We start from the raw sequence: 26,044 nt of genomic DNA, 5'->3' as shown, positions 1-26,044 counted from the left end.
TATTCTTCAGATGGGAAGATAACACAATTTTACAATTACATTAAAATACATTAAAAAAGAGAAGTGAACATTCTTCAAAACATTTGCTTTGTGAAGATAGAAAGTCATACAGGTCATAAGTCATGGGGTGAGTAAGTGATGACCAGTTTGGCCCATAGCACTACACCCGCTGTCACACCTTCATCACACCCCTGGCTCTAAAGTGACCTTTAAAGTATGTGCTCTTTCCTGGAAAAACAGAAAGAACAAAGTATAAGGGAACAGGGAAGAAGTCTGCAGAATCTGAGAGCTATCGCAACATGACACAAAATGGTCCAGGGGTAAAAAACAACACGGGGCAGACTCGTGTGCTTTAAAAGTTTATATAGTGTAGAAACACACATAAACCCACAAATTCCACATCATTATTCATCTCAGAAATCATTTTTAGTATGTCATTAACATCTGGCCAAATGAAAACATCTCGAAGTCTCCCTCTCATTTCCTCAATGTGTACACAAAGTCTTTCCAGCTTCGATTCCTGCAGATTTCAGAAACTGTTTCCCACACAGAGCAGGACTACAGATCCCAACACACTGATTTCATCCAACACAGTGGTCAGAAACCCTTAAAAACACTCCAAGAGAGAACATACCAGCTTTTAACTGTTGTGACTAATGACTGAGGAAAAAGAAATCAGAGAGAAAGTGAGCATGGCTTTATGTGACCACGGAAACACATAACTGTATAGTCTGTACAAGTATTTAAAAAACATAAAAATGCATGGATGTCACAGGTCACATACTCAATATACACCTGACAAACTTTCGATTGAAAAAATGCACCGTTTCTTGAAAACTGATATTTAAAGCAATGACACTGATACATTTTCTTAAAGGGATAGTTCACCCAAAAATGAAAATTGTCATCATTTATGTTCAACAGAAGTAAGAAACTCATACAGGTTTGTGGGTGAGTAAATGATGACAAAATTTTCATTTTTGGGCGAACTATCCCTTTAAGTGTTTAAAATACTTTTTGAGGGCACTGCACCCGTCACTTATCTTGTTACAACTCTGGCGCCCTCAAGTGTTTATAAGGTTTACAACAAGCACATGCATCTGGCAAAGCGATTTCTTTAGATGTCACATCAAAATGTCTTCCAGCTTTACACAGACACTCATAAACTATTGAACTATATCATAAACGGTTGAATAACACAATTGATGAGCAGTTTAAAAACTTTGATGTGTCTATTACACAGCATTATGCAGAGAAAAAATTTACTTTATAATGGCATGAATAGATGAACTTACAAGGAACATAAATAGATTTATGTCCCGGCCAGAGGCAGATCAGCCTGGGAAAAACTGGTTTAGGGGACAAAATATCACATTACAGAAAAAGGAAGGGAAAGATATGGTAAGCAGTGAGGTTAGAAAGATGGGATGCAAGACGGATGGAGGGCAAAGATACAAAACACTAATTTCTCTAATGGATGAAGGCTGCAGCAAATGATCTGATTCGCTGTCAATGACATCACCCCTGCTAGGCCGCCTCCCAGTTGGACGATGTCATCAGCACTGAGGCATGTCAGTGCTGTAATGCAGCAGGACCCCAGATACACACTCATATACAAGAGCACAGGGATAAAAGACACTGTCTGTGTGACACAAAAACATTCGAGGCCAGTCAAAGCTTGACGAATGAAGTCAAATTAGTGTTAGAGAATGATCAAGCGCTACAGGCTCAAGATCACTGTCCCCAATCCAGATTCCTGTCCTTTTTAACCCTGATCCAGTTTCTCACTATTCAGATTAAGTGTCCCGAAAGTCATAGCCAGAGAGCACCAGAGCAGACGCACATCATCCCTTAATGCCCATGTGATGCAAATCTGATTAACGCAAATGTCAACATCATCACAAGATTAGGAGTTATAAAACACACATTTACTACATTACAAAGCATCATTTTGTTATGACATCAAACAGCACCGTCTCAGAATAGAGATCAATTCATACTTTTGTTAACACAAACACAGATGCTTTGAATGGTCGCTGCCATTCAAGCTTAAAAAAATGACACAAAACACCATAAACGTATCATTCATTTAATTGAAAATAGTACATAAAATTACCAATTCATACAAACAGACTGACATTGAATTGTTGAATTTGAGAAGCAGATCAGTTTTTCGTGAATGAATCGTTCACAAGGACAGTTTTGTTAACTGGATCTACCAATTCCTTGAAAAGGTTTTTTTTTTTATATAAAATGGGCATCGGTACAGTAAATAGGAAGATTATCAGAGAATTAAAACAACTGTTTTCTATTTTAAGCTGAATTTTCAGCATCATTACTCCAGTCTTCAGTGTCACATGATCTTTCAGAAATCGTTCTAATGCTGATTTGGTTTGTTTGAATTTATTTGAAATAGAAGTCTTTCAATTTAATGCATTCTTGCTGAATAAAAGTATTAATTTATTTAAAAATATACTGATTTATATACAAATTACTGCATGAATTAGGTGGGAAAGTCTACTTGCAGTGCTTATTTTTGTATATCTGTGTTCATGGGGTGTGTGCTCCCAAAATTCTCTGAGCCATTGGGTGTGTGTAATAAATGGCATATGCCTGATGTCACTTAATGAAGAACCACATCCGTTCAGCTAAGGAGAACAATTTGAGTCTTAAATCTGTACAATCACAAATCAAATCAAATTTCCCACAATACATCTAAACAAAACAACCCTGTTTCTATCAATCATTTTAAAACAATAGAGATTTCATTATTGTATTACATGAGAGGTGCACTTTGACAAGGTCACATTGGTTGTTTTTGGAAAACGTGTGACGGTTTGTTGTTTGGCCACTGTTGAATGCTAAGTTTGGAAGAGGAAGACGGACGGTAAACTTTCATTTGTGGAAAGAGGGCGACTGGTGGAGTGCAGGAAAAACATCTGAGGAACAGGCAGTGGTCGGGGTGGAGGACTCACTATGTGTCCCGTCGCTACTTCTATTGTTTACATTTTCCTGAGGCTTTCCCTCTTCCTTCAATTCAAAGCACATTCAGAATATTACATGACCTTAAGACCGAGATGTCGGAAGACCCGTGGACTCACCCAAACCCTGGAGCAAATCTCCAATTGAGCGAAAGTCAAAAGTGATATTTCCAGAAGAGATTTGAAGGGATAATAAATATTCATGTGTGAAAGGTTTTTGTGTTCATGTGTTTGTTTCTCTATTTACTGCATAACAAAACAAACACTGCAAGCACACTTTTTCTCTTTTAAAGCATCTGTTGTGCTCCTGCTGATCTGCACCAATGTGAATATATAAAGCATATGCTTCCATCCATTTTAAACAACTGAGGAAGAATAACAGACAGAAAGGAGGAGAGGTGAAGATGCATTTCCACTCAACGCATGCGGGCGGCTGTTGCCAGGAAAAGCTCTCAACGTGCAAAATGACAAGTGCAGCATGTGTAAAAGAATGGGGTGGACAAGGGAGAGCTGTGGGAAAGATGTTCTGCCTTATACTGAAACTTTTTCCCATCATCCCCCCTGTCAGAGTCAAATCACAACTCATTATAAAACTCTACCTGAATATATGAAGAACAACAGATGGAAAAGAGAATGGTTTTAGTGTTACGACAGAAAATGTGTTTACATATTTTTTTCCTTAAATGTCCCAACCACAAAAGCGAGCTATGATTCTACTGCTGATTTGTGGCTGGTTATTGCAACAATTATTTTTCTGATTAGTTTTTTACTTGTTTTTCCTCTCCTGTTATTGTCAGGGTTACGCTTCTATTCTGTTTCAGTGAGTTTTGGTTTAGTCCTCCCTCTTTCCGTTTGCCTGTGTTCCTGATCACTAGTTCATTAATCCCACACTTGTTCCGGTTCTACTAATTATCTCCTTGTTTTATATGTAACTGGTCCTACTTGACCTGCTCAGAGTGGGATTCGAACCGGCGCGTTAACAAGGACGCTAAAGACCATTGCCTTTAGCGTCAGTAGCTGGCGCGCCTCTGGACGCCAGATGTTTACATGCACAGCTCCTACTGGCCTACGTTACACTCACCCCCCTAAACCTCCCTTGAATCCGTGTCACGGCACCAAATTTAACTGGTCCTATTTAACCCGCTCGGAACGGGATTCGAATTCGGCATGAGAGCAGTGCATGCTAACAAGGATGCTAAAGACCGCACTCTCTAGCGTCAGTTGCTAGCGTGCCTCTTGAGGCCAGGGGAGTGAGGTTTACAAGCACAGTTCTTACTGGCCTATGTTACACTCACCTAAACCTCACTTGAATCCAGGTCACGGCACCAAATGCAACTGGTCCTACTCAACCTGCTCCGAAGGGAATTCAAACCGGCGTCTCCAACGTGGGAGGTGGGCATGCTAACAAGGACGCTAAAGGCTGCACTCTCTAGCATCAATCGCTAGCACACCTCTTGCGGCCAGGGGAGTGAAGTTTACACACACCGCTCTTACTGGCCTACACTCACCCCCCTAAACCTCACTCAATTACGGATCACGGTACCAAATGTAACCGGTCCTACTCAACTGTCTCCGAAAGAGATTCGAACCGGTGTCTCTAGCCCGCAGACCGCAGCCTCTAGCGTCAGTTGCTAGCGTGCCTCTTGAGGCCAGCGGAATGAGGATAACAAGCACAGTTCTAACTGGCCAACGTTAGACTCACCTAAACCTCACTCAAATCCAGGTCATGGCACCAAATGTAACCGGTCCTACTCATGCTCCGAGCGGGATTGAAACCGGCATGGGAGGCAGGCACGCTAACAAGGACGCACCCTCTGGCGTCATTCGCTAGCACGTATCGTGAGGCCAGGAGAGTGAAGTTTACACGCACCGCTCTTACTTTAAACATTAAAACTGTATTAATTATATTAAAACTTACATATATCAATATTAAAAAATATATGTTATTTTTAACATGTCTAAATAAATGAGCATGAACAATTAAATATTTAACATTCCCGAATATGTATATACAAAATGGACATACATTAGACCATAAATGAAAATACTTAGAACAAATATTTACAAAAATAAAATTGGTCTAACCGACCAATATATTATGCATCCCTACATTTTCTTGGTCTGCCCATAACTCAAGTCTGTTATATTTCCAGAGGAGGAGGTTTAGTCACTGCATAAACAAACCCAAAGTGGCTTTAGACTCACTTATCAGAACATATCAGAGGCTTTGGCACCAAAAGAGAGACCAGAGTTCATGATGATAATAAAGATGATGTTACTTTAAAGTGAATTTGGATTCCTTCTCTGCAGCGTCTCATAGTGATGTTACTGGCCAGATGCATTAATCTATCCATGCATGTCAAGTTTCACCTAGTTCATTCAACTGCCTGCAAACATATTTACGGCCCAGACACATTCCAGTCGCATGAAAACGAATAATCGTGTAACCACAGCCAAATAGGCCTTATGGAAAATCACATCCTTCCTAGCAGCCAGTAAGCTTTTCCAGTGAAATTGCCCTCAACGAAGACATCCAAAATTCATCTGTTGAATTTAGACCAATCCCTGCAGTGCAATTTTGTACATTCGTGCTAACAGCTGATTATAAAGCGGAGAAAGATAAGGCGTCATTAGCATATGGTTAGAGCAGATAAATGAGGAAAAAAAGAACGAGAGACAGAGACAAAGTGAGATGACATAAAAGCGTGAAAAAAGGTCCTGGCTGTTAGCAGTTAGAGGGATTTCATCCATTTTTATTAAGATTAGCCAAGTTTAATACCCAAAGACTCACTAAAGACCAAACATAATTAACCACTCAACACTTACACTCTCTCTCTCTCTCTCTCTCTCTCTCTCTCACACACACACACACACACACACACACGCTTATGTCCAGCTGGGATGAAAAGCACATGGCTGATGAATCTGTAATTATAAGATGAAAGTGGGGACACTCTTAGGGATTATATGAATGTTCCATAAACCCTCAGAAATTATGAAAAAACTGACTTTTTTTCTCATTCAGTGTTTCCTTAGAGGAGACTGAAATCTTGAATGATTTCAAGAACTTTTTGCTGGTATTTAGGTGTTTAAATTAATATAATATAATATAATATAATATAATATAATATAATATAATATAATATAATATAATATAATATAATATAATATAATATTCAAAATTTAGGGGTCAGAGAGATTTGTTTTAAAGCAATTAACACTTTTATTCAGCAAGGATGCATTAAAAGTCACAGTAAAGACATTTATAATGTTACGAAAGGATTTTTACAGCAAGCAAATAAATGCTGTTCTTTCTGTTCATCAAATAATCTTGAAAAAATACATCACGTATCTGTCACACTTGTTCTGTGTTGTTCCTCTGTCACTAGTCACATGTCTGTCTAGTTTAGTTTTCCCGTCTGTCATTATCAGTTCATTTGTATCACCTGTGTTATGTTAATCATTGGTTCATCTTCAACACCTGTGTCTTGTCAATCACCTTCATCTGTCACCTGGTTTATGTTCATTAGTGTCAGTATTTATGTTCCTTCAGTTCAGTCAGTCTTTGCAGTCGCAGTTGCAGTCATAGTCGTAAATAAAACTTTGCATTGGAGCGTTCTGCCTTCATTGTCTTTAACCTACACCACACCGTGACAGAAGAACGGACCGCCCGAAATGGATGATAGGGTTAGAATAATCATCCTTGCTCAGGAGAGCAAAGATTTCTTTCTTTTTTTCCCAAGGGAATTTGTAAAAATTGCCCTCACCAGCACCCTGGATGATGAGAGCCTGAAAACTCTGTTCTGGATCAGGGCCAATTTCGACCGTCCCATGGATCTCCCTGACACCACGGGACTGAATTGGAGGGATACAGTCCTCCGATGTCTGGAGTACGTTGTGTCCTGGTCCGGAACAAAACCAGAGCCTTCACCGCTGGTCCTGTCCAGCGCCGAGCAAGTGTCTCCAGACAAGATGGCCACCGCCAAGCCAGTGTCTCCGGATAAGATGGCCGCCGCCGAGCCTGCACTTCACGTCAGTCCTGCCGAGCCTGTGCATCACGTCATGCCCGCCAAGCCTTCTTTGCCGCTGGTCCTGTCCAGCCCAGAGCCTTCACTGCTGGTCCTGTCCAGCCCAGAGACTATTTTGCTGCTGGTTCCGCCCAGCCCTGAGCCTGTCACAACCCCAGAGCCTGAACTCCTACCCAGCCTCCCTCTCCCACCTCCTCCCATCTGCCTTCTCTCAACCCTTCCTCCATCACTACCTGTCAGCCCCTCTGCTCCTCTCTCCACCTTTGAGGAGGTGGAGTCGCTGTGGGTCTGCCTTCCACCAACTCCACCAGGGTCGGTGGATCCCCGGTCTCCGCCTCTGACCTCCTCTACTTGGACTCTGCTTCAGCCTGTCAGTACATTACCTCCACCATGGCTTTTACCTCCCTCACCTCCGCCGTGGCCCACCAGCTCCGCCAGGCTCCCTCGTCCCCCCCGGATCCGCCTTGGTCACTCCTCGCCCTGCCCTTGCCTCGGGACTCCTCTCCTCTGGCTTCGCCTCGTCCATCCCTCTAGCTCTGTTGGGCTCCTCACTCCCTCCATCTTCACCTTGGTCCTCGGTCACTCAGGCTCCACCGTGGTCTTCTGGTTCCCCGCCTGAGCCTCGGTCGCCGGAGCCGTCGATGTCGCCATGTCCTCCCAGTCCCTCAGCATCGCCCCGTCTCGTCGGCTCTACGGCTCCACCCTGGTCTCCTCAACCACCTGCCTCGCCTCCGTCAGTCGGCCCTCTGGAGTCGTCAGCCCTTCCTCCACCATGGTTCCTCTCTCCATCGGCTCCGCTCTGGCCGCCTGCACTGCCTGCTCCGGCGCGAGGAGTTATGTCACACTTGTTCTTGTAGGGTGGTGTGGCGCAATGGATAAGACACATGCCTTTGGTGTGAGAGACCCGGGTTCGAATCCACTGTGAGACACCAATGTGTCCCTGAGCAAGACACTTAACCTCTAGTTGCTCCAGAGGCGTGCGACCTCTGACATATATAGCAATTGTAAGTCGCTTTGGATAAAAGCATCAGCTAAATGTAAATGTAAATGTGTTGTTCCTCTGTCACTAGCCACACGTCTGTCTAGTTTAGTTTTCCCGTCTGTCATTATCAGTTCATTTGTATCACCTGTGTTATGTTAATCATTAGTTCATCTTCAACACCTGTGTCTTGTCAATCACCTTCATCTGTGTCACCTGGTTTATGTTCATTAGTGTCAGTATTTATGTTCCTTCAGTTCAGTTAGTCTTTGTCCGTTCGTAGTTGTAGTTGTTATCTGAGTTTAGTCATAGTAACGTTGTATTTGGTGTGAGTGTATCCTGTCTGTAACTTGTTATATTTGTAAGTAAAACTTTGCATTGGAGCTTTCTGCCTTCATCGTCTTCAACCTACACCACACCGTGACAGTATCAACTGCTGTCAACATTGTTAAGAAGAAATAATAAGAAAGGTTTCTTGAGCACCAAATCAGATTTCTGAAGGATCATGTGTCACCAAAGAATAGAGTAATTGCTACTAAAAATCCAGCTTTGCCATCACGGGTATAAAGTACATTTTACAATATTTTAAAATAGAAAACAGTACTTTTAAATTGTAGTAATATTTCACAATATTTTTTTTACTGTTTTTTTTTTTTTTTTTATCAAATAAACACAGCCTTTTTTTTTTTTTAGCAAATGCGACTTCTTTCAAAAACATTGGTTGCTACCAAAATTTTCTACCATTATGCTTTTTTTTTTATGGATGCCTGCTATGCGGTTGCTAGGGTGTTCTGAGTGGTTGCTTACTCAAGTCAGAAGAGCTGATATATGAGTATATATGATATACTAGACTATAGATATACCATGGATGACTCCTTCAATGTACATCTATGTGATATTTCAACAAATCCATCATTTGCTAGGCCAAACTCCTGTCCAATCACATAAAAGTAATAGCACACCTCTAACTCAGCAAGACGCATGTTTTGAGGCATCATTCATATCCGTAGCACAAACGGTGCAGGGTGAGTTATGCACCAAAGTTTTCTGTCAAATATGTCTTGGGCTGCCTTGATACAGTATGAGCCTCAGTGAAATATCCACTGCCTCTCTTTCAGGCTTGGTGCCATTTGTAGGTGATCTGCTCTTGATTGCCTCAGTGGTTCCCATGGCAATGTGGGTTACAGGCTAATCTGAGGAAAATAGTATAGGCTTCCTCATGCATTACTACCCGCGGGGATGTGATCGGGTGCGGAGAGGAGGGCACATGGCTGGTTTCATATAGGTCTCAGAAGATTGTGTTTGAAGCTTTAAAGAAAATGCTGACTGTATATTTCAATGTGTTAAGTCAGTGGTTTTCAAACTTTTTAATGCTTCGTATTATAAAGACAACTTGTTTCCTAAATTGAAAACAAAGTGAGGTTATTAATTTGTCATTGTACTAAAGCCAAAATGAATGTAACTGTATATTAGTATTACAATACATTGAATAGAAATTCAAGTGTATTTGTATAGCATTTGTCATCATAACTTTATTAATAAAGCAACTACAGAAAATAGTGCCAAGCAAAAAAACTTCCAGGACACATTTCGAAACCTACTGTGTTTATTCAGCTATGACTAATCACTGCTTAAGATCCTTGATCGTGTGTTGCCATTTAAGTACTTATTATTTGACTCTCTGGAATATTTGATTTTGATTGGTCAATGACAGTATTCTGCACTCAAATATTTTTGCTAAGCTGTATAATGACCATCCTAGGCAACCAATTTTCAACATAACAGTGCTAGTTTCAGGTCTCTCGTATGACCCCACAGTCTCTCCTCTCACATTAAATAGTAACTCATATCAATATTTAATTCCATGTATTTATTCAACTGCATTGCATCGGGATCCTAATAATTTATTTTTACATTTATTTTGCGATAATGACCGGCTGTCTGTACATTATCCCATATGCCTTTTTGAAGAAGCAAGATAACGAGCAACCGCAGTATTGTTTATATTTATGTGAGCTGTTAAACTGAACAAATAAGCATATAATAACCCCAGTCCCTCAGGATTTGCCTTTAAACTCTCGATATTCTCTGTCGTAACAGGGAATTGCGTTTTATTTCACGGGATAATCAATCTCACAGCAAGCATACAGACAAACCATGGACGACTGATGTAAGATCACCATTCTGGACCATTCAGATCATAAAAGAGCAAAAACAAAGACCATCCATTCATCCAACATTCCCTTCTTTATGTGGCAAACTATAAAAAAGGGCCTTAAAAACCCACACAGGCCAAGCGAGTAAGCAGGTCAGGCTTATGTAAGTTGTGGGTTGCCTTTTTCCTCACCACAATGTGAGGTAATAGCAGTGGTGAGCTGTCACTTTACCGCCTTCGTCAAGACAGAGAAAAACATTTAAAGAGAAATCAGAGAAATATGCCTTAGTTCAATTAGGACATTTAAGTAGCTTTTTTAAAAGTGTCTTAGAAAAAAACTTGAGACAAAACAATGGCGCTGATATATTTTAAAATTTGTCAGTGCAAGTTGCTTTCAGTTAAGACAAATCATACATGCATTTTAGTCTGAGACTAGGCTTAAGCAGTACAAATTCTGGAAAGACTTTATTTACCCCTAGATGTGTTTATTAAAGTCTAAACACTTGCAGGGTTTTGATCAAAGGGAAAAAGATTTGTCTTTTTACTGTCCGATTAGAAAGTACTTTCCCAGTTTGAAGGAGAGCAGGATTAGATAAGTGTTGAAGAACCTTTGAGGAAGTTTGTTAAATGAGGGCGATTCAATTAGCGATTAGTTCGTATCTCTCAGCCAGGCTTGTGTAAAAGGGGCATGTGCTCTCAGACAGGATTAATATTTAATGGAGAACGGATGAATAAAGACTCCTCTGAGATGGTGCTACAGGTGCAATCGTTCAGAGCTCAAGAACAGAGGAAGCACGCTGGTATCGTATGCCGAATCTAAGAGCAAATGCGTAAGGAAAATAAGCACTGGGAGTAAAAGGTTAAGTCCATCTCAATTGAGGCAGCTGTTTCATCTGGCTCTCACAGATGGTTCAGTAATTTTCACCATGACATCACCTTCTTGCCTCTTATTTTCTTATTCTCAAAGATTGCTGAATATTGCGAGGGTGGGCACACACAGTGAGAGGCCTTCCTGGAAGGAATGGAAAACAACATTTTTAGATTGTGCCAGCACACATGACTAGAATGTTGCAGGCCAATTAATACAATTAGTGTTGGCATCGCTGTGGCATGTTTTCCTGGTATTAGTTTCAGTTGACAGCCTGATACAAAATTGGTTCTCAAAAAAAAAGTAAGAGTTGGCAAAATTCACAATTTCTAATCTGTCTGGCTGTCCACTGGGCTTTTTGGAGTCTAGATGTTTTTATCAGTCCATAAAAGTTTACCAGGCTACTACAATTGCTCCATTCACATCCAAGCTGCCAATTTAATTTATGTGAAACACTGCAGCCAAAAAGTAACATTTCCATCCCATGTGTTCAAGACAACAAAACCAGGGTAATAGATGCAAATTATTCAGTCACATGACTTTTATTTAAGATTTTTATTCTGTTTCCATTTTAGTTTATGTGCAGGTTTTCTAATGAATAAAACATTCATCCACCTCAAGCAGGCATATGTGTTTTTTATGCATATTTTGGTAATTTTATTGGCATGTTGGTGTTTCTGTATTATACTTTCTATGTGTTATCCCACAATTTACATAAAAATATATGGATGGAAACCCAGATATTGAGTTCTTCCTTGCCCAGACATGACTGTATCAGTCTCTGCATCAGTCTATTATTGTGGTAGTACTTTGATAACAGATTTACCCTATCACATTAAAAACACAAACTACATGCTGATCAGACATCTGGACGTGTGCTGTGATTCTTGGCCAGAATATGCTGCAGTGCATACCGATAGTCTGGCTTGTATGATATGGCACGTTCAGTCTCCAGGGCCTCAGGCTCCAGACTCACGGCACTATTGAAAAGACCAGAACTGCAAGGCATCAAGCTAGACCAGCAGCAAGCAATAATAAACCTGCAGGAGATGGTATTTTGAGGAGGGAACTTCATCAGGACAATACGATCCCATAATAATCACCTAGTGGACCCACAAATCAACACCCGGATGCATTTAAAAATCTGAAGGTAGAACTTATCCTTTTGGCACTAAAGGTAATTATTGACTATATTGTCACCAAAATACTAGTCATAAAAGCAACTGAACTTGACCATAATGATAAGTTATACCACATTAGAACAATTGGAAAATACAAAACGAAATCAAGAATACAAAATGTAATGACCTTCAAGTGAAGTGAGCAGAAGAACATTTTCTGGTTGAGTGCTTGCTTTAGCAGGCTGCTGAAAGGATACGAAAACTCAGAAGTGCCAAATAAGTAACATCCTCTGCCCAACAGTTAAGAGTCTATTACACTGGGCTCATTTCCTGGCTTCTGAATCCAGAGACACACACACACACACACACACACACACACACACACACGCTCAAACACAAATCCAGAAGCTTCCTCATCATAAAACTCAAGCTCCAGCTATCAGCACTACTGAATTGTCCTGAAATTTATATCCAGCATCTCTGGATAAACAACCATGAGAGAAAAGCTTTGATATTCCTTCCAGACACGCATGGGATGCGGCCCAAGACCTCCAGATGCAAATCTACTTAAACAGCGTAAAGGGAGAAACTTGGAAAAGTTGTCACAACCCAGAGGAATTCTGGTTGCCGACATAACTCTGAAACCAATGAAAAGGAGTTCAGATTTCACTTGATTAAATAAAGTCACCGGCATCTGAATAATTCGCAACTGACAGGCATGGAACTCATGAGATAAAGGCATAAAACATGTTTCTTTTAAATAATCATTAAGGCTAATGATGGGTTACAATGGAACGCCAACAGTGGTAAGATGGAATTCTCAAAAGGAATGTGTTGTCACAAACAATGTGTTTGTACATTTATGTGCATGCTGTAAATCACAGTTCTGTGGTTGCACAATGATAGATAGAGCGCTCAATGACAGATGAGTCGTTACTTTCCAAGTAAACATAAAAACCGCAATATTGCCATGTTTGGTCAAAGCTAAACTTTCCTTTCTGAAGGATAAAGTATTGAAGGCACATAGTGCATAAAAGAAGTTTCACACCTAAACTAAGTTTTAGTATGTCCAAGAATGATCTACAAAAGGACTTGACGACTACATCATTCCCTTAAATAACAATATAACATGAGAAACATTGTAGACTATCAAATGGAACAAATAAACGCAAGGGGAGGAAGACTATAAACTTGCTGAATTGTAAAAGTAATAAATATGGCACTAAAGATGCAGAGTTCTGGCTGTGGAGTTGGCATTTGAGTTTTAATTGCACTCTAAACATGTCTCAGTAAAAAAAGTTTTTTAATGTGCTACAGAGGAGACATTTCTAATATCCCTTTACAGCTCTTTAAGTATGGAAAAAGAGAAATAGAGAGGTTGTGGTACTCACCCTACTTGCCCTGTTCAGGATCATACATCCAAACAACACCCGAAGCGTGAACAAGGGAGCAAATGAGACCAACTCTGCTTGCTACTGCTCCGGTGGCAGCAAGGAAACTTTTTTTCTTGTTGTAGGGTTGCTCAAACTCTCTCTCTCTCTCTCTCTCTCTGACCCTCCAAACCCTCCAACTCTCTCTCTCTTGCTGACACTTCCTTTGCTGTCCCTTTACACCAACTCAAATCACTCCCCCAGATTCAGCCAAGGAGCATTGTTTAGACAGGACGTGTTGTGTGAGCATGTGTGTGTTTTCGATTGTGTGTTGCGATGAATGCAGTTTTTGTAACTCTCTTGGCACTCCCTTGAGCTTGGATCACCTCATTGCAAGAAGAAAAAAGGGGAATGAAGAACTCAGAGAAGAAAAGAAAAGAGGTGTGTGAAAGAGAGAAAGAAAGTGCCACTGATGAAGAGTGGAGAGAGAGAGAGAGAGTGAGTGAAAATCTCTTAAGCTAAAACAAAACATGTGGAGGACTTCCTGCAATGGAGCCCCCTGCGACACAAACTCGAGGGCCATGTGTGTACGCGTCTGTGAATTTAGAGCTTCCTCTCAAAATCCCTGTTTGCTGTTAGAATCAAAGCCAGATTTCAGTCTTGAGTCATCACAACAGAACATCTCCAAATCACACAACAGATCTGTCCTAAAACCTACTGAGATTTGCACACTGCCTACGTAGGGAGCTGTTTTCTAAGACAGCATCCTAACCATCCTAGGTGGCATCTCAGTGTGCTGCACAAATAGCATAAGAGGCATGACCTGCAATTGATTTCAATAGTTTTCTCTTAACGTGTTGCTAAGCACAATAGTGATGCACCGAAATGTTGGCAAACGAACATATTCGGTCTGAAACAGCAAGAAAATACAATTTTGGCCAAACTACCCATATACTACAAACCCACTAACATATTTACAGATATATCGCTTGAAACTTGATGATATAAGTATTAGAATTAAACTTAATTTGGAGAACTTTAATGCACAATGCACATTTCTTAATATTAAGCCTAAAACGTGTTTTGATATCACTATTAGTAAGGATAGAATGGTCACTGTATAATATCAGTCTTTAAATGCAAGATATTTAAAGTGTATCTAAAGTATACTTGCAATAGTTCCATTTGAGCACAATCAAATATACTTAAGTATATCTTTAGTTGGACCTCAGCATTATTTCCGTATAACTAAAGTGAATTAATTACAAAATCAGTTGTTCCAATTTAGCAGACTTTAAGTATATCAATTTAGTATACCAAAAGTACAATTGTAGGCTGGAGACTGGCACAGATTTTCTGCAACTATTGTGGACTCGTCTAGACTGCAAATCGGGTTTAGTGATTTGGTTTAAAAGTTTGGATTTGGAACAAAAGTTTAGTGTAGTGTATTCCAGCCTTTAGTCACTGGCAGACATAACGAAAGAGGGGAGGAGTGAAGAGGGATGATAGGAGGATGGTAAATAGTGGAAAAGACATAACTGTCCTTGGTTATCAGCAAAAATTAAAATACTCAGGAGACGCTGACTCACAGAACCCTGCCCCCAAACACTCACTCACATGCTAAAACAAACACACACACACACACACGCACGGATACAGTCATGTGGATGTCAAGAGACACTTGTATATGCTTGTGTACTTCTGCAAACACAACACACACAATGAGTGTTTTGTGAGCTACAGTAAAACCTTTAAATTAAATAATAAAATGTAATAAAAAATAAATAAAAGAAAATAAATCAGTTTGTCCAGTCTGACCCACTCCAGACACACACACCCAGCATATATAAATACATACATACCCCATAATTTCTTACAGTTCTTTTCTGTCCAGAATAAACCATGTCATGATAAATGAATATGCTAGAGGGTTTAGAAGCACAAACTGTCAGCAAGAGGGGTTAGATGAATCAGTATCTACTGATAAAAACAAATGTGTAAATGTGCAGCAGTGATAACAGCTAAGGGCACATCCTGATTTTGCTGAGTAGATGAGTCAAGTCAAGTCCTGAGTCAACATATTTTGTTGATCTTGGAACAGCATTCCTGTCCAAAAATTGAATACTAAGCCTATATCTACCCCTAAACCTAAGCCATGAGCCATCCCTAAAATCAGATGGAAATGATAACCCAGATGTTGAAGCACTTAACCCTGGTTGTAAGCTAGCCTGGGTTTCCCCATGCTGCCTTGCGCACAACGCAATTTTATTCACGCTGCTAGGCAGCCTGGACACCATGGACCAGATTTTCCCCTCAAAAAGGGAACCAATCACAGAACGGGGAGGGAGCAGCAAGACGATGACGAAGTCTATGCGACACACCGAAGGAGTTTGTTTATATCTATTGATACAGCATGGCATCAGACGCAAAGTTACCTTTCGATGCAGCCTTAGATAGTGTTCTAAGTAGTTTAGAACGCAAGTTTATTTCGTCTTCTTCCTCGTCGAATTTCTGTCGCTCTACATACGTCATCTGGTATAATTGAAACGATTGGCTATGAGCTACGTACAGGCGCATTTGATAGACATTCTGGGCATTCGTAAACCACGCCTCAAATACGAGAAAATGAACATGTGGTTCCCAGACCACGTCTCAATGAGACGAGGTCTGACGTTAGCCAGGCTAGTTGTAAGCCTAAACTTGACATAAACTGTAAACTTGTTCCTCAAATCTGATTGATTGATTGGAATGTTGTTCCAGGATCAACTAAGATGTTATTCTAGGATCATGTTGCTGCTAATATACAGCTAATATACTTCTCACACTCTCACCCACCTTACTTCACATCATCATACATAAAACACACCTCACGCTAGAGAGAGAACTCACCTATAAACACTCCAAACCCAGCGAACTTGGAAAATTAGCTTTGTAGCTGAAGGTTGTTTCTATGGTACTCAAGAACATGTACTAGCAGAGAGCTGTCTAAGAACAAGAATTAGACAATATGTTTAATACTTTGTATTCTATTGGTGATCTGTCAGTCTGTCTGTGGAGGAACACAATATGTATGCAGATGAATCCTCTCTAACTCATCGTCAATACTTACATTGTAGTCTATATAAAGTCTTGGGTGATGTAGCACAATGGTGGATGTCTATATTATAGGCTGTAGGTTCAAGTGATATCATAACAAAGAAAAAAATTTGAATAAAAAGGAATAATTTTATTATTATTGCTTTTAATAGTTAATATTAGTATTAATTAATTGATTAATTAATTAGTATTAAAACATTTAATTGAGTGCATTGCCTGGCTTATAATAAAAAGACTGAAAGAGATAAAGAAATGATAAAGAAAAGGGAGTGAAGAGAATTAAGTTTATTCATACAACGGGGCTGATGAATGCTTGAATCTGATTGGTTGACGAACATTCTAAGGCGTACAATTATTTTCAGCGGAACGCACAGCTGAAGTAGTTCCAGGCAGGTCTTGACCGCATTACAGTTCCATATCACTTCGCCAAATTATTTCAGTTATTTAAAAGTTCCTGACCAAGGAACCAAGCAAACTGACTAAGCAAATAAATATAGAAAACAATAGGATAAAAACGACCAATTATTTGTTTTATTGTTTTTTTGCCACAAAATTATTTTACATACGGAAAGCACATACTCTCTTTCTCCCACTTTCTCACACACTCAAATGCACACACACATACAGTATGGACACGAACTTGCACAGAAACGTGTTTTATCAGTAAAATAGTTTAGCAACTTAAAAGCTACATGACATTTCTCACAAGCGAGGTAATAACGGCGCTGTTCTTGAAGCAGATAAACTTACAGTTTCTCTACAGTTACTAGCTCTAAAATTACATTTTGGAATTAGCAATGGAGGCTTAGGATTAGATGTTTAAAAAATTAGGTAATTAGAGCGTTTTAAGGACAAAAAACCTGACAAATTTCTTGAAATACAACATCTGAACACTGTCTTGACATGTGGTAACCATGGAATAATTGACTCTGGTCAGTTGAATCATTAGAAAATAATACACACCTGAGGTGTAACGGCCACTCCGGTTTGCGTCATGGCAGCATTAGCACCTCGGGTGTGCATTATTTTCTAATAATTCAACGGCCCGTCGTCCATTAATTCTTACTTAATATACAGCCATACTTTAAATCAGTTAAAAGTATCCGAACACCCAAGGAAACAGAGGCGAACCAGCATCTGATGTGAGGGCTGTTCAAACTTGCACTAAACGCCATGTTAAAACACTTACATCGATCTTAGTCACATGGAAACAAATTTAGATGAACTGCAGTGATTATTTCCATCATTCCCAAGCCACTGAGCATTCTGTAAAATACAATTTTTTTTGCAGACTCCAAAAGTTCATGAGCTCACAGGAAAAGAGAAACAAAAATCACAGACAATGACAGCTTTTCAAATGATGAGATATGATCGCAGGTCCAGGAAGGCCTCAGATTAACCATAACTCTGCAATTTTGAGTTTTTCCTTTAATTATGCTCAACATTCCATGATCCTCTGTCTCTCGGTGAGCCTGAAGGAATTCAGAGTCAGATGAGATGAGATGATTGGTCTGGCTGTCTGACTGATGATATCATAATGGCTGAACTCATTCTATTTCCTGAGTCTGATTATGAGGACATTTATCAAATTATAATATGCACAGAGGCAGTTACTTGCTTGTGAACCTAAAATGAGAAACTAACTCATCTCTGCTCTGCACACACACTAGACAATAGTAGACAAGTAGGAGCTGTTATAATCAGTGACTTTTAACCAAATTAGCATTTTTTATGGACATCATGTGCCTGATGTGAATGTGTGATAAAGGAGAAGGTTCATCATGTGTGAATTTTCTTTAAATGTATACATGTACATGGAAGATTGAACGGGTAAGATGCTTTTGAGCATTTGCACACACACACACACACACACGCGCGCGCGCGCGCACACGCACACACACACACACACACACACACACACACACACACACACACACACACACACACACATACACATTAAAGGGATAGTTCACTTTAAAATTAACTTTTGGTATGTTTTAGCTTACCTCAAGGGCATCCAAGATGTAGGTGTCTTTTTTTCCGCAGTAGTTTCAATTTTGATATTTTTAGGTCAAACCGTTCTTGTCTGTCAGTCATTTAATGCAGGTCTATGGTCACGGTCTCAAAGAGCATGCACAGAGTCCAAATTAAAACAATTCCCCATCGTCCAAATTAAACAATTCCCCATCGTAAGTACACATTGATGGCCTAAGACACGAAACGATCGGTTTGTGTGAGAAAACGAACAGTATTTATATAATTTTTACCTCTTATACACAGCCACGTCCAAGTGATCTGAGGGCGCGCGCGCATCCTAGTGTGTGACGTGTACGCAGACTGGTGCATAGATATATACACTAGATATCGCCTTAAAGACATTCGTTCCAATGAACTGCCGTAGCCAAGATCCGCTCGCTGTTTTTTGTGCTGCACACACATCCAAAGCGTGCACACAGAAAAAGACTCGCGCGCTGTTTTCTGTCATACGGAATAGTTCTTATTCGCAACTTTTTCCACTTGAACGGACAAATACATACAAAAAATGTCAAAATATCCTCATAAACACAGTCGGTTATGTTTTAAATGAACGTAAACAGATGTTAAAGAAAACGAATAACAGTATATTGACGTGTAGCTAAAGTGACAGCAGCCTAATATTCCTGCTGCCGTCTCTATAACGAAATAAGAAAATTCACTCTTGTTCACTTATGTAACTATATTTGTAATGTATATTTGATTTATAAAGTGCAGCGTTATTTTACATTTGATTGTTTTCAGATTTCCTGAATGCTCCCATAATGTTGCCAAACAATTTCGTTTTTTCTGAGGAACACAAATCAACAAGCAACAAAAAGCCACAAGTTTGTTTCTATGAAAATAATAATGCATTTTAAAGCATAATAAGATGACTTTTAAAAGCTGACCAGAAAGATGACTGACTCATAGTTTAATAAACACACAGCCAACAGAAATCTGCCCTATAGACTAAGTATGTAATTACCTAATGGCATGAACAAGACACACACACACACACACACACACACACAGTCAAGCCAGGCCAGCAAAACAATATCTGTCTCAACAAGTAAAGATTCCTCATCCGATCACCTAAACACACATCTGTCAGTACCTACCTTTTATGGAGACAGTTGTTGATGTTTCACAGACTCAATAGATGTTGGAGAGCTTTAGACGGACACATGCTGATTTACAGAATATTTCTTACGACGTATATCGGTTCTGCTTGGTTCTTCAGTAAATCAAAGTGCCATGCAACTGCGGCCAAAAAAATAACCCTCAGGCAAGGCATGAAATTTGCCAATCACCATCAGGTAGTGGTACCATCTTAAAACCACTATAATCATCATTATATCGCATGACATCGCATCATCTTTCAACAGGTGCTTGTCAGCACATCCCTTGTGAAAAAAAAGAAGTGACCTCAATTTCATTGAATGTGCACTAGTAGTGTACTTAAAATCCTAAAAGTATATTTAAAAAAAAAGAAAAAATATTTACAGAAAATATAACATTAATAAAATTAAAGGCCACTTAAAGTCCCCCCCAAAAATCAAGCTTTTAATGTTGTTTATTTGTCTATGTGGTGTTTTTAATGTGCTTTAAGAGAAACCATGTGCAAATTCATAAGTCGACACCATTGCTGAGTATTTTCTCTTTTAAACTGCAATGAATCAAAGACAGTCTCAAAATCGCGGTTTGAAATCGCTGGTGTTTCTGATGTCACAAACTACCTTGTAAACAACCACGTCAACGTGTGATCGTCAACGAGTGGATCTCTGAGCTGCTGTGAGTGAGTGGAGGCGGGGCTAATTTGCATATTCATAGAACCACTATACTAAATGAGGAAAAAAAATTAAATCTGCATTTTGGTGATCAAAGATGAGTTTTAAGGGATACAATTATTTACTACAGGGGGACTTAAAGAGTACTTAAATACAGAAACTTCTAAATAAAAACTAGGGCTGGGACAATAAATCGATGCATCGTGAATCGAGAAATGATTCTGGATTGATTCTGAGATTTTCCGAACACATCGAGATTCTCTCTCGAGTCGATTCAGAGCTTATATTTTAACAGCACATGCCACTGCGTGCTTTAGAAACAGCCGTACTCTGCTGGCTTCCAATGCCTTACACACACCACTTGAACCTTCTATTAAATAATCATTCATAATGTTTGAAAAGGTTGAAGTGAATTACAAGGGTGTTTGCATTGGGCTGTTTACATTAATCTCATGTCATAAAAGCATTCTGAGGTGCAAATACATTCTCAAGGTGAATCCCACTTCGCATACTTGTGCATGCTGTTTTGTAGTATAAATAGTGTAGTAGTGTGTTCACACTGAAAATTCCACAGAAAAAGTGCACTTTAAATACCCGGATGATGCACTTATTGAACTGAAAACTACCGGTTAAAAACTAGCCTAGAGCGCCATCTGCTGTTAAAAATTAAGCTCAGAATCGATTCGAGAGAGAATGGCGATGCATTCGGCAAATATTGGAATCGATTTATTGTCGATTTATTGCCAGCCCTAATATAAACTAAGGGGTTCCCATCATGGCATCATTTTATGGATTTAGTTTTAATTAATTAATTTAGTTTTTATTACATTTGACGATTTAAACAGAAAATAGCCAGAATAAACAGAAATAAGGGGTTGGTATGTTGCTGTGTTGCTGGACACTGGTGCAGTTTTTGAAGCGAGAACTCAAATGCCTCACTGTTTTATGAAAAAGCTTATTCACTAAAACCGTTATATGCTATAAGCAATTTCAGTCATTTTCAAACATGTCATTTTGTTAACTTCAATGAAACACCCACTGCAACTCCAACTGACAGCTGTAGATCAGCATGAGTGAAGTAAAATATAAGGCTTTTGTCACTTTTCTAATTAGTATGCATGGTACGATGTGTGATATGTTCATATGATTTAGAATGAGCAAAAAGAGTATAGGTAAGAGAGAAAATTATTAGGGAAAGAAAGAGAGAATGGGATTGGGGCACAACAGAAACAGGATTCAAACCTAATCTCCCACATGAGCACCAGGGCTCAATGTGTCTGGTGCGAAACCAATAAGCCACATCTACAACAAAACCTGCTTTATTTATTGAAATTCCTTAAAATAGAGAAGAGTAGCCAACAATGTCTTAATAAACTCAAAGGAAGCTCTGAATCTTTTTCATGGCTGTTAAAATTCAGTGCAGTGCTTTGCCTCTCACCTTTAAAACCTCTTCCCTTTTCTCACTTCATTTCCTCTTCTATTTCACTGGTCTCTCTTGTATCAGGTGCTTGTCTACCCATTAGATGCTGCATCAGAATGGAGCGAACAGAGAAGAAAAAAGAGGAAAAGAAAGAGTGTGCGCACACAACCTACACTCGGTGCCAACATTTCAGGAAATCCCTTCATCTTTTCATCCTTGCTTAACCAGACTTTTCTTGAAACAAGGAGTCTCTTTAGGAGACGGTGTTCATTATGTTTGTGTGTGTGTGTGTGTGTGTGTGTAACCCTCTTGGCTGACCCTAATAAGCAACCACACACAGCTTGCTGAATAGACTTCAAACAGAGACGCTACTTTTAATCAGCACTGTGAAAACCAGAGCACAACCTGTTCAGAGAGAAGAGGGCATGGGATGGAGGGGGAAAAATGAAGAAGAGGTGGAGATAGCTAGAGAGACAGACAAACAAGAAAAATGGCAACCTGAAACAAACGGCGTGAGCGGAGAGGCGAACCAAAAGGGAAAGACAGAAGAAACAGCAACAGAACAAAAAGAAGACGACAAGCACTGGAGGAATGTGAGGAACAGTCCATCCTTTGCACCAGTTTACGATTAAAAATATATGATTTTCTGTCAGTGCTGCATGTGTGGGGCTCAAACCTGTCAGAGCTTATAGTCTCACAAGGCCTCTGTGGAAACTGGGGCAGAAAACACTAGATCTCCAATTAAACTTCGGCAAATAAGAAGTTACAGTGGCCCCATTAAAGTATTTGGAGAATTCAGCTACACTTTGAATGTCATTGCATTGCACAGACATTAAATAAACATCGCACAAACGATCCTTTCAAGCAAAACATTTCGCAAAAAGTTTCAAGTGTGGCTTATTTACTAACCAGGGAGCACTGTTATTATGTAATCTTTAGTAAATCTCAAAATGATTATCCATTTTTCATACTGTACATTATGTTTATGTGATGGCCACATTTAGTTAAACAATGGCTGCTTTTATTTTACATTTATTTTGGCAAAATAGAATAAAATATCGACCATTTGTCATCAACCATGACACGAGAGTAAATAATTATCAGCTTATGCATCCCTATAAGATATATCAGAGAGACGTCTTGGTCACTTTAACTTTTTGTAAGTAATGATGCAAGCAGATGAACTTTCACATTCATTCCCAGACTGTGTTACTTTAAATAACATGCTCACAGCTGGGGAACCAAAGACTGCATTCCCATCCAGGAATAGTCACAATGTAAGGAAGGAACCATTTTTGTCTAATCCTGCCATTGCAGATCTAGAGAAAACAAAGATAAAATAACTTCATCAGAGTCAAAAAAACTCTGACAAGATGGTATATTCCATCTAGCATAGGGTGTTGCAATAATATTAGGTAAATTGGCAGTGGGTGAGATGAGATTACACACACCGAAACAAAAACAGACATTCCGACACGGAACACACATTTCAAAGTAAAATAACTGGCTGTAGCATTGTTTTTCAGAGAAACAAGTATATGTGAACTTTCCTAAATCTATGTTTCCTAAATATGTGTTTCCTAAATCTCTGCAAACATGGTATTTTTATGCTTTCATGGTATTTTTTTCTCAAAAAGTTACATACAGCACCTTTAATGTATTAAAATGACTAAAAATAAAATTAAATTCAAGATTTAAATTTAAATTAAAAAGATGACAAAAGCACATTAAACTCAAATTAAAATGAAAAAAAAAAAGATATGAATAAATACTACAACAGAGAAATGATAGTGATAGAGGAGTGTGAATCTGTGAATATGTGTGTATGAACTGAAAGGTTAAACCAAAGAATAGGTTTGTCCAAACTAATTGCCTTTGTAGAAAAATTAAACACAGAGATGACATTTAAATCATCATTAAATTAGTATTTCAATTAGTTCACCTAAATTGAAACATTTTGTCATCATTTACTCAAAAAATTTCATTCCAAACCTGTATAACTTTTTTAAACAAAAAAAGTATTTTGAAAGAATATCCCGTACTCTTTCTTAAAATGTAAGTGGATGAGGACTGGAGCTGTCAAGGTCCAAAAAGTACAAAAAAAAGCACCATAAAAGTATCACATTTTCTTAGTTCTACAGTTTCTGCTGGAATCAACCATTTCAAAAGCTTTACCAACATCTCAGACAAACTCCTAGAGGTTGTGCACGTTTTTATTGATTTCTGCTTATAGGAGAGCTATATCTTATGGCTCCCCTATGCAACTTGGACATATCATGAAGAGGCACTTAACAGAATATGACCATGTGTCTGTTAATGTGTACATCAACTACAAAGTTCTTTAGCAATAACAACCATGGGCACTTAACGTCTGCAGTCTTCATGCGTGATGAGCCTCAGGGCATGAATTCAGCTCAGAGAGAGATAAACAGTAAAAACAAAACCAGGTGTGTTGAATGTAGCTCTTCTCCTTCCCCCTCTGTCTTTAGCTCTTTCTCTGACTCACATCACCCTAGACACTTTGTGACATCTAAACCATGTAGAGCTACACCATGAATCAACACAAACTGCCTCAAATGTCAATATGCTCGTGCAAATACACACAACTTGTTGGTTCTTGCCTATACAACGTTTGTCTAAGGTGGGCATTATTGAAAGAGTCTCTCCCTCCCCTTTTCTTCCAGGTTTAATTTACCTCAGGTTTTGTATACGAAACATAGTATACTTGCTTGGCTGACTGACTAAAGGGCCATTTTTTTTATTATATATGCAGCCTCATCGGGTTTATGTGAAATCAAAAATAAGACGTTTTGAAGAATATTCATGCTGCTCTTTTCAATGCAAAGACAGAAAAAGTAGACATTCTGCTAAACATCTCCTTTCATGTTCCACAGAATAAAGTCATACAGTCAGTGACCTAAATAAAGTTTGTCTAAGGTGGGCATTGTTGAAAGGTTCTCTTCCTCCCCTTTTCTTCCAGATTTCATTGATCTCAGGTTCGGGTTACTGGCGACTGTGTCCTGTAAGCCATTTTTCGCAGCCGCGATGGCGATTAGCATATGAGCTCAGCAGAAAGGATTCTGGAAAATTCCCGAAGTAAGGAAAAGTATCTAAGTGCTACTCCCTCTCCTGACATTAACTCTCCTCAAATGCTTTAGGAGACTAGAGTATCTTGCAACACTGAATGATAAACCTTTCCTTTCTTTCTCTCCCTCCCCTTTTCGATCCTTCCTGCCAAACAGTGAACAATTACCAGATTCCATTGGCCATTAAGTTAAAGCACTCAGGCACTTTTCATTAGCTGAGCTGGTCAGTGAACTGTGGATCAACTTCTGCCCACATGAATTCAGTTTTTCACAAACAGAGCACTCCATCTGTCTGAAGGAATAATAGTCTGCTGGTCCAAGATTAATGTAGTGGCTTCCAAGCACAAAATACGTATATTAAGAGAGTAATTTGGGTATACAACAAATCGCCTCGGTTACGACTGTAACCTCGGTTCCCTGAAGAGGGAACGAGCGTTGCGTCGAGAAATGACGCTGTGGGAACGCTTTGCGTGATGACGTCTTGAAGCACATGTAAAATCAGTCCAATGGTGTGGCGGAACGTCAGAGGCGGGTGACGTCACATACCAGGAAACTATAAAAGCCGGCCCAAAACAGAAAACGAAAGCTTCGTAAAAGTCTGAAGTCGAGCTGACAGGCATGAAGGAGATATGGCAGGGCGACGCAACGCTCGTTCCCTCTTCAGGGAACCGAGGTTACAGTCGTAACCGAGGCGTTCCCTTTCAAGGGAACTCCCGTTGCGTCGAGAAATGACGCTGTGGGAACGTCTATACCAACGCCTCCATAGCTACAAATGTCTGTCCTGTGTGAAATCCGTAGAGCAGCACTAGGAAGACAAAACATGAGACCCTGGAGCAGAGTCTAGATCCAGAGAGTAAAACCTGACGAAAGTGTGCGGTGAGGACCAGCCTGCCGCATCACAGACGTCCTGTAAAGAAACTCCTGAAATAAGGGCCTTAGAGGCCGCCATACTCCTCGTCGAGTGCGACCGGACAGCCAAAGGAGAAGGCTGCCCAGCCGCCTCATAAGCAAGTGAGATAGCCTCGACCACCCACTTGCTCATCCTTTGCTTAGACACCGGGCCCCCTTTGTTAGGGGACCCAAAGCACACAAATAATTGATCACTTTTACGCCACAAGGCAGCTCTGTGGACGTAAG

The 26,044-nt window shown here is 39.6% G+C and overlaps 1 protein-coding gene across 12 annotated transcripts in view; it reads right to left on the bottom strand.

The window, feature by feature from the left end:
• Nucleotides 1-26,044, bottom strand: part of kiaa1217 (KIAA1217 ortholog) — a 128,810-nt gene that overhangs the window by 61,046 nt on the left and 41,720 nt on the right. For 2 of the 12 annotated variants that reach the window (XM_079863252.1, XM_079863240.1), the window contains exon 1: nucleotides 13,524-13,746. The exons of the other annotated variants lie outside the window; for them this stretch is intronic. The gene's annotated coding sequence lies outside the window, so the exon portion shown is untranslated. Of the gene's footprint in view, nucleotides 1-13,523; nucleotides 13,747-26,044 lie in introns of those variants that run through there. 12 annotated transcript variants of the gene reach the window in all.

This window comes from Squalius cephalus, assembly GCF_949319135.1.
Source record: "Squalius cephalus genome assembly, chromosome: 25".
NCBI classification, from domain to species: Eukaryota; Metazoa; Chordata; class Actinopteri; order Cypriniformes; family Leuciscidae; genus Squalius; species Squalius cephalus.
The sequence above is the reverse complement of the archived record's forward strand: the minus strand, read 5'-3'. Positions and strand labels throughout refer to the sequence as shown.